The following is a 12500-nucleotide window of genomic DNA, read 5'->3' as shown; positions in this document are numbered from 1 at the left end:
AAAAAGTTTCTAAGTCAGCCTGGAGGTTGGGGAGGACCGAGAAAAGGCAGAGATGAGGCCGAAAGGGTGAGCCCTCTCGGCCTGGGGACAGCTGAACACCGCTGTCACCCTCTGGAGGACGTAAAAGACCGAGTAATGGTCAATATGAGGCCGAAATGGTGAGCCCTCTCGGCCTGGGGAGAGCTGAACACCGCTGTTAGCCTCTGGAGGACGTAAAAGACCGAGTAATGGTCAGAATGAGGCCGAAATGGTGAGCCCTCTCGGCCTGGGGAGAGCTGAACACCGCTGTTAGCCTCTGGAGGACGTAAAAGACCGAGAAAAGGCACAGATGAGGCCGAAATGGTGAGCCCTCTCGGCCTGGGGAGAGCTGAACACCGCTGTTAGCCTCTGGAGGATGTTAAAGACCGAGTAAAGGCAGAGATGAGGCCGAAAGGGTGAGCCCTCTCGGCCTGGGGACAGCTGAACACCGCTGTCACCCTCTGGAAGTCCAACTTTCGAAAAAGTTTCTAAGTGTCACTTTCGAAAAAAAAGTTTCTAAGTCAGCCTGGAGGTTGGGGAGGACCGATAAAAGGCAGAGATGAGGCCGAAAGGGTGAGCCCTCTCGGCCTGGGGACAGCTGAACACCGCTGTCACCCTCTGGAGGACGTAAAAGACCGAGTAATGGTCAATATGAGGCCGAAATGGTGAGCCCTCTCGGCCTGGGGAGAGCTGAACACCGCTGTTAGCCTCTGGATGACGTAAAAGACCGAGTAATGGTCAATATGAGGCCGAAATGGTGACCCCTCTCGGCCTGGGGACAGCTGAACACCGCTGTTGGCCTCTGGAGGATGAAAAGGACCGAGGAAAGGGCCAACATGAGGCCGAAAAAGAGGCATTAAAGGTGGACATGGGTGGCGCTGTCCAGCGCTGTCCAGTGCTGAAGTGAAGATTTTCCAAGTGCAGCGCTCCAGGATAAAGAGAAAAAATGACCTGGAGGTTGGGGAGGACCGAGAAAAGGCAAAGATGAGGCCGAAATGGTGAGCCCTCTCGGCCTGGGGACTGCCAGAGACCGCTGTTAGCCTCTGGAGGATGAAAAAGACCGAGAAAAGGCACATATGAGGCCGAAATGGTGAGCCCTCTCGGCCTGGGGAGAGCTGAACACCGCTGTCAGCCTCTGGAGGATGTAAAAGACCGAGAAAAGGCACAGATGAGGCCGAAAGGGTGAGCCCTCTCGGCCTGGGGACAGCTGAACACCGCTGTCACCCTCTGGAAGTCCAACTTTCGAAAAAGTTTCTAAGTGTCACTTTCGAAAAAAAGTTTCTAAGTCAGCCTGGAGGTTGGGGAGGACCGAGAAAAGGCAAAGATGAGGCCGAAAGGGTGAGCCCTCTCGGCCTGGGGAGAGCTGAACACCGCTGTCAGCCTCTGGAGGACGTAAAAGACCGAGAAATGGTCAGAATGAGGCCGAAATGGTGACCCCTCTCGGCCTGGGGAGAGCTGAACACCGCTGTTAGCCTCTGGAGGACGTAAAAGACCGAGAAAAGGCACAGGTGAGGCCGAAATGGTGAGCCCTCTCGGCCTGGGGAGAGCTGAACACCGCTGTTAGCCTCTGGAGGACGTAAAAGACCGAGAAATGGTCAATATGAGGCCGAAATGGTGACCCCTCTCGGCCTGGGGAGAGCTGAACACCGCTGTTAGCCTCTGGAGGACTTAAAAGACCGAGTAATGGTCAGAATGAGGCCGAAATGGTGAGCCCTCTCGGCCTGGGGAGAGCTGAACACCGCTGTCAGCCTCTGGAGGACGTAAAAGACCGAGTAATGGTCAATATGAGGCCGAAATGGTGAGCCCTCTCGGCCTGGGGAGAGCTGAACACCGCTGTTAGCCTCTGGAGGACGTAAAAGACCGAGTAATGGTCAATATGAGGCCGAAATGGTGAGCCCTCTCGGCCTGGGGAGAGCTGAACACCGCTGTTAGCCTCTGGAGGACGTAAAAGACCGAGTAATGGTCAATATGAGGCCGAAATGGTGAGCCCTCTCGGCCTGGGGAGAGCTGAACACCGCTGTTAGCCTCTGGATGACGTAAAAGACCGAGTAATGGTCAATATGAGGCCGAAATGGTGACCCCTCTCGGCCTGGGGACAGCTGAACACCGCTGTTGGCCTCTGGAGGATGAAAAGGACCGAGGAAAGGGCCAACATGAGGCCGAAAAAGAGGCATTAAAGGTGGACATGGGTGGCGCTGTCCAGCGCTGTCCAGTGCTGAAGTGAAGATTTTCCAAGTGCAGCGCTCCAGGATAAAGAGAAAAAATGACCTGGAGGTTGGGGAGGACCGAGAAAAGGCAAAGATGAGGCCGAAATGGTGAGCCCTCTCGGCCTGGGGACTGCCAGAGACCGCTGTTAGCCTCTGGAGGATGAAAAAGACCGAGAAAAGGCACAGGTGAGGCCGAAATGGTGAGCCCTCTCGGCCTGGGGAGAGCTGAACACCGCTGTCAGCCTCTGGAGGATGTAAAAGACCGAGAAAAGGCACAGATGAGGCCGAAAGGGTGAGCCCTCTCGGCCTGGGGACAGCTGAACACCGCTGTCACCCTCTGGAAGTCCAACTTTCGAAAAAGTTTCTAAGTGTCACTTTCGAAAAAAAGTTTCTAAGTCAGCCTGGAGGTTGGGGAGGACCGAGAAAAGGCAAAGATGAGGCCGAAAGGGTGAGCCCTCTCGGCCTGGGGAGAGCTGAACACCGCTGTCAGCCTCTGGAGGACGTAAAAGACCGAGTAATGGTCAGAATGAGGCCGAAATGGTGACCCCTCTCGGCCTGGGGAGAGCTGAACACCGCTGTTACCCTCTGGAGGACGTAAAAGACCGAGAAAAGGCACAGATGAGGCCGAAAGGGTGAGCCCTCTCGGCCTGGGGAGAGCTGAACACCGCTGTTAGCCTCTGGAGGACGTAAAAGACCGAGTAATGGTCAATATGAGGCCGAAATGGTGAGCCCTCTCGGCCTGGGGAGAGCTGAACACCGCTGTTAGCCTCTGGAGGACGTAAAAGACCGAGTAATGGTCAATATGAGGCCGAAATGGTGAGCCCTCTCGGCCTGGGGAGAGCTGAACACCGCTGTTAGCCTCTGGAGGACGTAAAAGACCGAGTAATGGTCAATATGAGGCCGAAATGGTGAGCCCTCTCGGCCTGGGGACAGCTGAACACCGCTGTCACCCTCTGGAAGTCCAACTTTCGAAAAAGTTTCTAAGTGTCACTTTCGAAAAAAAGTTTCTAAGTCAGCCTGGAGGTTGGGGAGGACCGAGAAAAGACAGAGATGAGGCCGAAAGGGTGAGCCCTCTCGGCCTGGGGAGAGCTGAACACCGCTGTCACCCTCTGGAGGACGTAAAAGACCGAGTAATGGTCAATATGAGGCCGAAATGGTGACCCCTCTCGGCCTGGGGAGAGCTGAACACCGCTGTTAGCCTCTGGAGGACGTAAAAGACCGAGTAATGGTCAATATGAGGCCGAAATGGTGAGCCCTCTCGGCCTGGGGAGAGCTGAACACCGCTGTTAGCCTCTGGAGGACGTAAAAGACCGAGAAAAGGCACAGATGAGGCCGAAATGGTGAGCCCTCTCGGCCTGGGGAGAGCTGAACACCGCTGTTAGCCTCTGGAGGACGTAAAAGACCGAGTAATGGTCAGAATGAGGCCGAAATGGTGAGCCCTCTCGGCCTGGGGAGAGCTGAACACCGCTGTCAGCCTCTGGAGGACGTAAAAGACCGAGTAATGGTCAATATGAGGCCGAAATGGTGAGCCCTCTCGGCCTGGGGAGAGCTGAACACCGCTGTCAGCCTCTGGAGGACGTAAAAGACCGAGTAATGGTCAATTTGAGGCCGAAATGGTGAGCCCTCTCGGCCTGGGGAGAGCTGAACACCGCTGTTAGCCTCTGGAGGATGAAAAAGACCGAGAAAAGGCACAGGTGAGGCCGAAATGGTGAGCCCTCTCGGCCTGGGGAGAGCTGAACACCGCTGTTAGCCTCTGGAGGACGTAAAAGACCGAGAAAAGGCACAGGTGAGGCCGAAATGGTGAGCCCTCTCGGCCTGGGGAGAGCTGAACACCGCTGTTAGCCTCTGGAGGATGTTAAAGACCGAGTAAAGGCAGAGATGAGGCCGAAAGGGTGAACCCTCTCGGCCTGGGGACAGCTGAACACCGCTGCCACCCTCTGGAAGTCCAACTTTCGAAAAAGTTTCTAAGTGTCACTTTCGAAAAAAAGTTTCTAAGTCAGCCTGGAGGTTGGGGAGGACCGAGAAAAGGCAGAGATGAGGCCGAAAGGGTGAGCCCTCTCGGCCTGGGGACAGCTGAACACCGCTGTCAGCCTCTGGAGGACGTAAAAGACCGAGTAATGGTCAATATGAGGCCGAAATGGTGAGCCCTCTCGGCCTGGGGAGAGCTGAACACCGCTGTTAGCCTCTGGAGGACGTAAAAGACCGAGAAAAGGCACAGATGAGGCCGAAATGGTGAGCCCTCTCGGCCTGGGGAGAGCTGAACACCGCTGTTAGCCTCTGGAGGATGTTAAAGACCGAGTAAAGGCAGAGATGAGGCCGAAAGGGTGAGCCCTCTCGGCCTGGGGACAGCTGAACACCGCTGTCACCCTCTGGAAGTCCAACTTTCGAAAAAGTTTCTAAGTGTCACTTTCGAAAAAAAAAAAAAAAAAAAAAAAAAAAAAAAAAGTTTCTAAGTCAGCCTGGAGGTTGGGGAGGACCGAGAAAGGGTCAAGATAAGGCCCAAAGGGTGAGCCCTCTCGGCCTGAGGTAGGCTGAAAAATGCTGCCCCCCTGTGGAAGTCATTGGATTTAGGGAACCAGGGGTCTGAGCCATGGGATTTAGGGAACCAGGGGTGTGAGCCATGGGATTTAGGGAACCAGGGGTCTGAGCCATGGGATTTAGGGAACCAGGGATGTGAGCCATGGGATTTAGGGAACCAGGGGTCTGAGCCATGGGATTTAGGGAACCAGGGGTGTGAGCCATGGGATTTAGGGAACCAGGGGTGTGAGCGAAAAAAAGTTTATGGAACCAGGGGCGTGAGCGAAAAAAGTTTATGGAACCAGGGGCGTGAGCGAAAAAAGTTTAGGGAACCAGAGGCACGAGGTTTTGCTGGCTGTGGCTATGTGTTGTTAGCCGAGATGGTTGCTTAATAGTGGGTCCGCAGGATAGAGAGGTGCAAGAGGTCCCTGGAGGTGGGTGACCGGAGGGTGGTGGTGGCATGGGCCCCCCCCCCCCCCCCCGGGGTGTGGGTGGTGTGTGTGTGTGTGTGTGTGTGTGTGTGTGTGTGTGTGTGTGTGTGTGTGTGTGTGTGGTGAGGCCGAGGAGAGTGAGAGGGAGAGGCTAGAGGAGGGTGAGGGAGTGCCTGGTGCTCTTGGGTCTGCTGGAGGAGGGTGAGGGAGTGCTAGAGATGAAGTGTGGGGCTTTGGGTGCTCCAGGGTTGGATGGAGGAGTGTGACATGGAGCCTGGGGCTGTGGGTGCTCCTGGGTCTGCTGGAGGAGGGTGAGGGAGTGCCTGGTGCTCCTGGGTCTGCTGGAGGAGGGTGAGGGAGTGCCTGGTGCTCTGGGTGCTCCTGGGTGGGCTGGAGGAGGGTGACAGAGTGCCTGGGGCTCTGGAGGAAGGGTGGGAGAGATATAGACAGAGTGTCGGGCTTTGGGTGCTCCTGGGTGGGCTGGAGGAGTGTGACAGAGTGCCTGGTGCTCCTGGGTGGGCTGGAGGAGTGTGACAGAGTGCCTGGTGCTCTGGAGGAAGGGTGGGAGAGATATAGACAGAGTGTCGGGCTTTGGGTGCTCCTGGGTGGGCTGGAGGAGTGTGACAGAGTGCCTGGGACTCTGTGAGAAGGGTGTGAGTGATAGAGACAAAGTGTCGGGCTTTGGGTGCTCCTGGGTGGGATGGAGAAGTGTGACAGAGTGCCTGGTGCTCCTGGGTGCTCCTGGGTCAGATGGAGAAGTGTGACAGAGTGCCTGGGGCTCTGGAGGAAGGGTGGGAGAGATAGAGACAGAGTGTCAGGCTTTGGGTGCTCCTGGGTGGGCTGGAGGAGTGTGACAGAGAGCCTGGTGCTCTGTGAGAAGCGTGAGAGTGATAGAGACAAAGTGTGGGGCTTTGGGTGCTCCTGGGTCGGATGGAGAAGTGTGACAGAGTGCCTGGTGCTCTGGGTGCTCCTGGGTCGGCTGGAGGAGTGTTTGAGAGACAGCCTGGGGCTCTGGAGGAAGGGTGGGAGAGATAGGGACAGAGTGTCAGGCTTTGGGTGCTCCTGGGTCGGATGGAGGAGTGTGACAGGGAGCCTGGTGCTCCTGGGTGCTCCTGGGTCAGATGGAGAAGTGTGACAGAGTGCCTGGGGCTCTGGAGGAAGGGTGGGAGAGATAGAGACAGAGTGTCAGGCTTTGGGTGCTCCTGGGTCGGATGGAGGAGTGTGACAGAGAGCCTGGGGCTCTGTGAGAAGGGTGTGAGTGATAGAGACAAAGTGTCGGGCTTTGGGTGCTCCTGGGTGGGATGGAGAAGTGTGACAGAGTGCCTGGTGCTCCTGGGTGCTCCTGGGTCAGATGGAGAAGTGTGACAGAGTGCCTGGGGCTCTGGAGGAAGGGTGGGAGAGATAGAGACAGAGTGTCAGGCTTTGGGTGCTCCTGGGTCGGATGGAGGAGTGTGACAGAGAGCCTGGGGCTCTGTGAGAAGCGTGTGAGTGATAGAGACAAAGTGTCGGGCTTTGGGTGCTCCTGGGTGGGATGGAGGAGTGTGGCAGAGTGCCTGGTGCTCCTGGGTGCTCCTGGGTCGGCTGGAGGAGTGTGACAGAGAGCCTGGGGCTCTGGAGGAAGGGTGGGAGAGATAGAGACAAAGTGTCGGGCTTTGGGTGCTCCTGGGTGGGCTGGAGGAGTGTGACAGAGAGCCTGGTGCTCTGTGAGAAGCGTGTGAGTGATAGAGACAAAGTGTCGGGCTTTGGGTGCTCCTGGGTGGGCTGGAGGAGGGTGACAGAGTGCCTGGTGCTCCTGGGTGGGCTGGAGGAGTGTGACAGAGTGCCTGGTGCTCTGGAGGAAGGGTGGGAGAGATATAGACAGAGTGTCGGGCTTTGGGTGCTCCTGGGTGGGCTGGAGGAGTGTGACAGAGTGCCTGGTGCTCTGGGTGCTCCTGGGTGGGCTGGAGGAGTGTGACAGAGAGCCTGGGGCTCTGTGAGAAGGGTGTGAGTGATAGAGACAAAGTGTCGGGCTTTGGGTGCTCCTGGGTGGGCTGGAGGAGTGTGACAGAGAGCCTGGTGCTCTGTGAGAAGCGTGTGAGTGATAGAGACAAAGTGTCGGGCTTTGGGTGCTCCTGGGTGGCCTGGAGGAGGGTGACAGAGAGCCTGGAGCTCTGGATGAAGGGTGGGAGAGATAGAGACAAAGTGTCGGGCTTTGGGTGCTCCTGGGTGGGCTGGAGGAGTGTGACAGAGTGCCTGGGGCTCTGGAGGAAGGGTGGGAGAGATAGAGACAAAGTGTCGGGCTTTGGGTGCTCCTGGGTGGGCTGGAGGAGGGTGACAGAGTGCCTGGTGCTCTGGGTGCTCCAGGGTCGGATGGAGGAGTGTGACAGAGAGCCTGGGGCTCTGTGAGAAGCGTGTGAGTGATAGAGACAAAGTGTCGGGCTTTGGGTGCTCCTGGGTGGGATGGAGAAGTGTGACAGAGTGCCTGGTGCTCCTGGGTGCTCCTGGGTCAGATGGAGAAGTGTGACAGAGTGCCTGGGGCTCTGGAGGAAGGGTGGGAGAGATAGAGACAAAGTGTCGGGCTTTGGGTGCTCCTGGGTGGGCTGGAGGAGGGTGACAGAGTGCCTGGTGCTCTGGGTGCTCCAGGGTCGGATGGAGGAGTGTGACAGAGAGCCTGGGGCTCTGTGAGAAGCGTGTGAGTGATAGAGACAAAGTGTCGGGCTTTGGGTGCTCCTGGGTGGGATGGAGAAGTGTGACAGAGTGCCTGGTGCTCCTGGGTGCTCCTGGGTCAGATGGAGAAGTGTGACAGAGAGCCTGGGGCTCTGGAGGAAGGGTGGGAGAGATGGAGACAGAGTGTCAGGCTTTGGGTGCTCCTGGGTCGGATGGAGGAGTGTGACAGAGAGCCTGGGGCTCTGGAGGAAGGGTGGGAGAGATAGAGACAGAGTGTCAGGCTTTGGGTGCTCCTGGGTGGGATAAAGAAGTGTGACAGAGTGCCTGGTGCTCCTGGGTGCTCCTGGGTCGGCTGGAGGAGTGTGACAGAGAGCCTGGGGCTCTGGAGGAAGGGTGGGAGAGATAGAGACAAAGTGTCGGGCTTTGGGTGCTCCTGGGTGGGCTGGAGGAGGGTGACAGAGTGCCTGGTGCTCTGGGTGCTCCTGGGTCGGCTGGAGGAGTGTGACAGAGAGCCTGGGGCTCTGGAGGAAGGGTGGGAGAGATAGAGACAAAGTGTCGGGCTTTGGGTGCTCCTGGGTGGGATGGAGGAGTGTGGCAGAGTGCCTGGTGCTCTGTGAGAAGCGTGTGAGTGATAGAGACAAAGTGTGGGGCTTTGGGTGCTCCAGGGTTGGATGGAGGAGTGTGACATGGAGCCTGGGGCTCTGGAGGAAGAGTGGGAGAGATAGAGACAGGCTGTCGGGCTTTGGGTGCTCCTGGGTGGGCTGGAGGAGTGTGACAGAGTGCCTGGAGCTCTGGGGGAGAGGTGGGAGGCCTGGGGGTCAAAGGGCCCCGTTGCTGGTGCTCCTGGGTGGGCTGGAGGAGTGTGGCAGAGTGCCTGGAGCTCTGGGGGAGAGGTGGGAGGCCTGGGGGTCAAAGGGCCCCGTTGCTGGTGCTCCTGGGTGGGCTGGAGGAGTGTGACAGAGTGCCTGGAGCTCTGGGGGAGAGGTGGGAGTCCTGGGGGTCAAAGGGCCCCGTTGCTGGAGCTCCTGGGTGGGCTGGAGGAGTGTGACAGAGTGCCTGGAGCTCTGGGGGAGAGGTGGGAGTCCTGGGGGTCAAAGGGCCCCGTTGCTGGAGCTCCTGGGTGGGCTGGAGGAGTGTGGCAGAGTGCCTGGAGCTCTGGGGAGGGCTGGGGTCAAAGGGCCCCGTTGCTGGTGCTCCTGGGTGGGCTGGAGGAGTGTGACAGAGTGCCTGGAGCTCTGGGGAGGGCTGGGGGTCAAAGGGCCCCGTTGCTGGTGCTCCTGGGTGGGCTGGAGGAGTGTGGCAGAGTGCCTGGAGCTCTGGGGAGGGCTGGGGTCAAAGGGCCCCGTTGCTGGTGCTCCTGGGTGGGCTGGAGGAGTGTGACAGAGTGCCTGGAGCTCTGGGGAGGGCTGGGGTCAAAGGGCCCCGTTGCTGGTGCTCCTGGGTGGGCTGGAGGAGTGTGACAGAGTGCCTGGAGCTCTGGGGGAGAGGTGGGAGGGCTGGGGGTCAAAGGGCCCCGTTGCTGGTGCTCCTGGGGGGGCTGGAGGAGTGTGACAGAGTGCCTGGAGCTCTGGGGGAGAGGTGGGAGGCCTGGGGGTCAAAGGGCCCCGTTGCTGGTGCTCCTGGGTGGGCTGGAGGAGTGTGACAGAGTGCCTGGAGCTCTGGGGGAGAGGTGGGAGGCCTGGGGGTCAAAGGGCCCCGTTGCTGGTGCTCCTGGGTGGGCTGGAGGAGTGTGGCAGAGTGCCTGGAGCTCTGGGGGAGAGGTGGGAGGCCTGGGGGTCAAAGGGCCCCGTTGCTGGTGCTCCTGGGTGGGCTGGAGGAGTGTGGCAGAGTGCCTGGAGCTCTGGGGAGGGCTGGGGTCAAAGGGCCCCGTTGCTGGTGCTCCTGGGTGGGCTGGAGGAGTGTGACAGAGTGCCTGGAGCTCTGGGGGAGAGGTGGGAGGGCTGGGGGTCAAAGGGCCCCGTTGCTGGTGCTCCTGGGGGGGGATGGAGGAGTGTGACAGAGTGCCTGGAGCTCTGGGGAGGGCTGGGGTCAAAGGGCCCCGTTGCTGGTGCTCCTGGGTGTGCTGGAGGAGTGTGACAGAGTGCCTGGAGCTCTGGGGGAGAGGTGGGAGGGCTGGGGGTCAAAGGGCCCCGTTGCTGGTGCTCCTGGGGGGGCTGGAGGAGTGTGACAGAGTGCCTGGAGCTCTGGGGAGGGCTGGGGTCAAAGGGCCCCGTTGCTGGTGCTCCTGGGTGGGCTGGAGGAGTGTGACAGAGTGCCTGGAGCTCTGGGGGAGAGGTGGGAGTCCTGGGGGGGTCAAAGGGCCCCGTTGCTGGAGCTCCTGGGTGGGCTGGAGGAGTGTGACAGAGTGCCTGGAGCTCTGGGGGAGAGGTGGGAGGGCTGGGGGTCAAAGGGCCCCGTTGCTGGTGCTCCTGGCTGGGCTGGAGGAGTGTGACAGAGTGCCTGGAGCTCTGGGGAGGGCTGGGGTCAAAGGGCCCCCGTTGCTGGTGCTCCTGGGTGGGCTGGAGGAGTGTGACAGAGTGCCTGGAGCTCTGGGGGAGAGTTGGGAGGGCTGGGGGTCAAAGGGCCCCGTTGCTGGTGCTCCTGGGGGGGCTGGAGGAGTGTGACAGAGTGCCTGGAGCTCTGGGGAGGGCTGGGGTCAAAGGGCCCCGTTGCTGGTGCTCCTGGGTGGGCTGGAGGAGTGTGACAGAGTGCCTGGAGCTCTGGGGGAGAGGTGGGAGGGCTGGGGGTCAAAGGGCCCCGTTGCTGGTGCTCCTGGGTGGGCTGGAGGAGTGTGGCAGAGTGCCTGGAGCTCTGGGGGAGAGGTGGGAGGCCTGGGGGTCAAAGGGCCCCGTTGCTGGTGCTCCTGGGTGGGCTGGAGGAGTGTGGCAGAGTGCCTGGAGCTCTGGGGGAGAGGTGGGAGGCCTGGGGGTCAAAGGGCCCCGTTGCTGGTGCACCCAGAGCGGTTACAGATGTGTGGCAGGCAGCCTGGAGCTCTGGGGGAGAGGTGGGAGGCCTGGGGGTCAAAGGGCCCCGTTGCTGGTGCTCCTGGGTGGGCTGGAGGAGTGTGACAGAGTGCCTGGAGCTCTGGGGGAGAGGTGGGAGGCCTGGGGGTCAAAGGGCCCCGTTGCTGGTGCTCCTGGGTGGGCTGGAGGAGTGTGGCAGAGTGCCTGGAGCTCTGGGGGAGAGGTGGGAGGCCTGGGGGTCAAAGGGCCCCGTTGCTGGTGCTCCTGGGTGGGCTGGAGGAGTGTGGCAGAGTGCCTGGAGCTCTGGGGGAGAGGTGGGAGGCCTGGGGGTCAAAGGGCCCCGTTGCTGGTGCACCCAGAGCGGTTACAGATGTGTGGCAGGCAGCCTGGAGCTCTGGGGGAGAGGTGGGAGGCCTGGGGGTCAAAGGGCCCCGTTGCTGGTGCTCCTGGGTGGGCTGGAGGAGTGTGACAGAGTGCCTGGAGCTCTGGGGGAGAGGTGGGAGGCCTGGGGGTCAAAGGGCCCCGTTGCTGGTGCTCCTGGGTGGGCTGGAGGAGTGTGGCAGAGTGCCTGGAGCTCTGGGGGAGAGGTGGGAGGGCTGGGGGTCAAAGGGCCCCCGTGCTGGTGCACCCAGAGCGGTTACAGATGTGTGGCAGGCAGCCTGGAGCTCTGGGGGAGAGGTGGGAGGGCTGGGGGCAAAGGGCCCCGTTGCTGGTGCACCCAGAGCGGTTACAGATGTGTGGCAGGCAGCCTGGAGCTCTGGGGGAGAGGTGGGAGGGCTGGGGACAAAGTGCCCCCTTGCTGGTGCACCCAGAGCGGTTACAGATGTGTGGCAGGCAGCCTGGAGCTCTGGGGGAGAGGTGGGAGGGCTGGGGTCAAAGGGCCCCCGTTGCTGTTGCACCCAGAGCGGTTACAGATGTGTGGCAGGCAGCCTGGAGCTCTGGGGGAGAGGTGGGAGGGCTGGGGACAAAGTGCCCCCTTGCTGGTGCACCCAGAGCGGTTACAGATGTGTGGCAGGCAGCCTGGAGCTCTGGGGGAGAGGTGGGAGGGCTGGGGACAAAGTGCCCCCTTGCTGGTGCACCCAGAGCGGTTAAAGATGTGTGGCAGGCAGCCTGGAGCTCTGGGGGAGAGGTGGGAGGGCTGGGGACAAAGGGCCCCCGTGCTGGTGCACCCAGAGCGGTTACAGATGTGTGGCAGGCAGCGACACTTAGAAGAATTTGTGAAAATGAAGAAAAGTGGAAAAAATTTCTAAGTGCCGTGACACTTAGAAGAATTTGTGAAAATGAAGAAAAGTGGAAAAAATTTCTAAGTGCCGTGACACTTAGAAGAATTTGTGAAAATGAAGAAAAGTGGAAAAAATTTCTAAGTGCCGTGACACTTAGAAGAATTTGTGAAAATGAAGAAAAGTGGAAAAAATTTCTAAGTGCCGTGACACTTAGAAGAATTTGTGAAAATGAAGAAAAGTGGAAAAAATTTCTAAGTGCCGTGACACTTAGAAGAATTTGTGAAAATGAGAAAAAGTGGAAAAAATTTCTAAGTGCCGTGACACTTAGAAGAATTTGTGAAAATGAAGAAAAGTGGAAAAAATTTCTAAGTGCCGTGACACTTAGAAGAATTTTCGAAAAGCTGAAAATATTTCTAAGTGTCGCGGCACTTAGAAGAATTTTCGAAAAGCTGAAAATATTTCTAAGTGTCGCGGCACTTAGAAGAATTTTCGAAAAGCTGAAAATATTTCTAAGTG

This window comes from Labrus bergylta, chromosome 2 (assembly GCF_963930695.1).
Source record: "Labrus bergylta chromosome 2, fLabBer1.1, whole genome shotgun sequence".
Classification (NCBI taxonomy): Eukaryota; Metazoa; Chordata; class Actinopteri; order Labriformes; family Labridae; genus Labrus; species Labrus bergylta.
Note: the sequence above shows the minus strand (reverse complement) of the source record.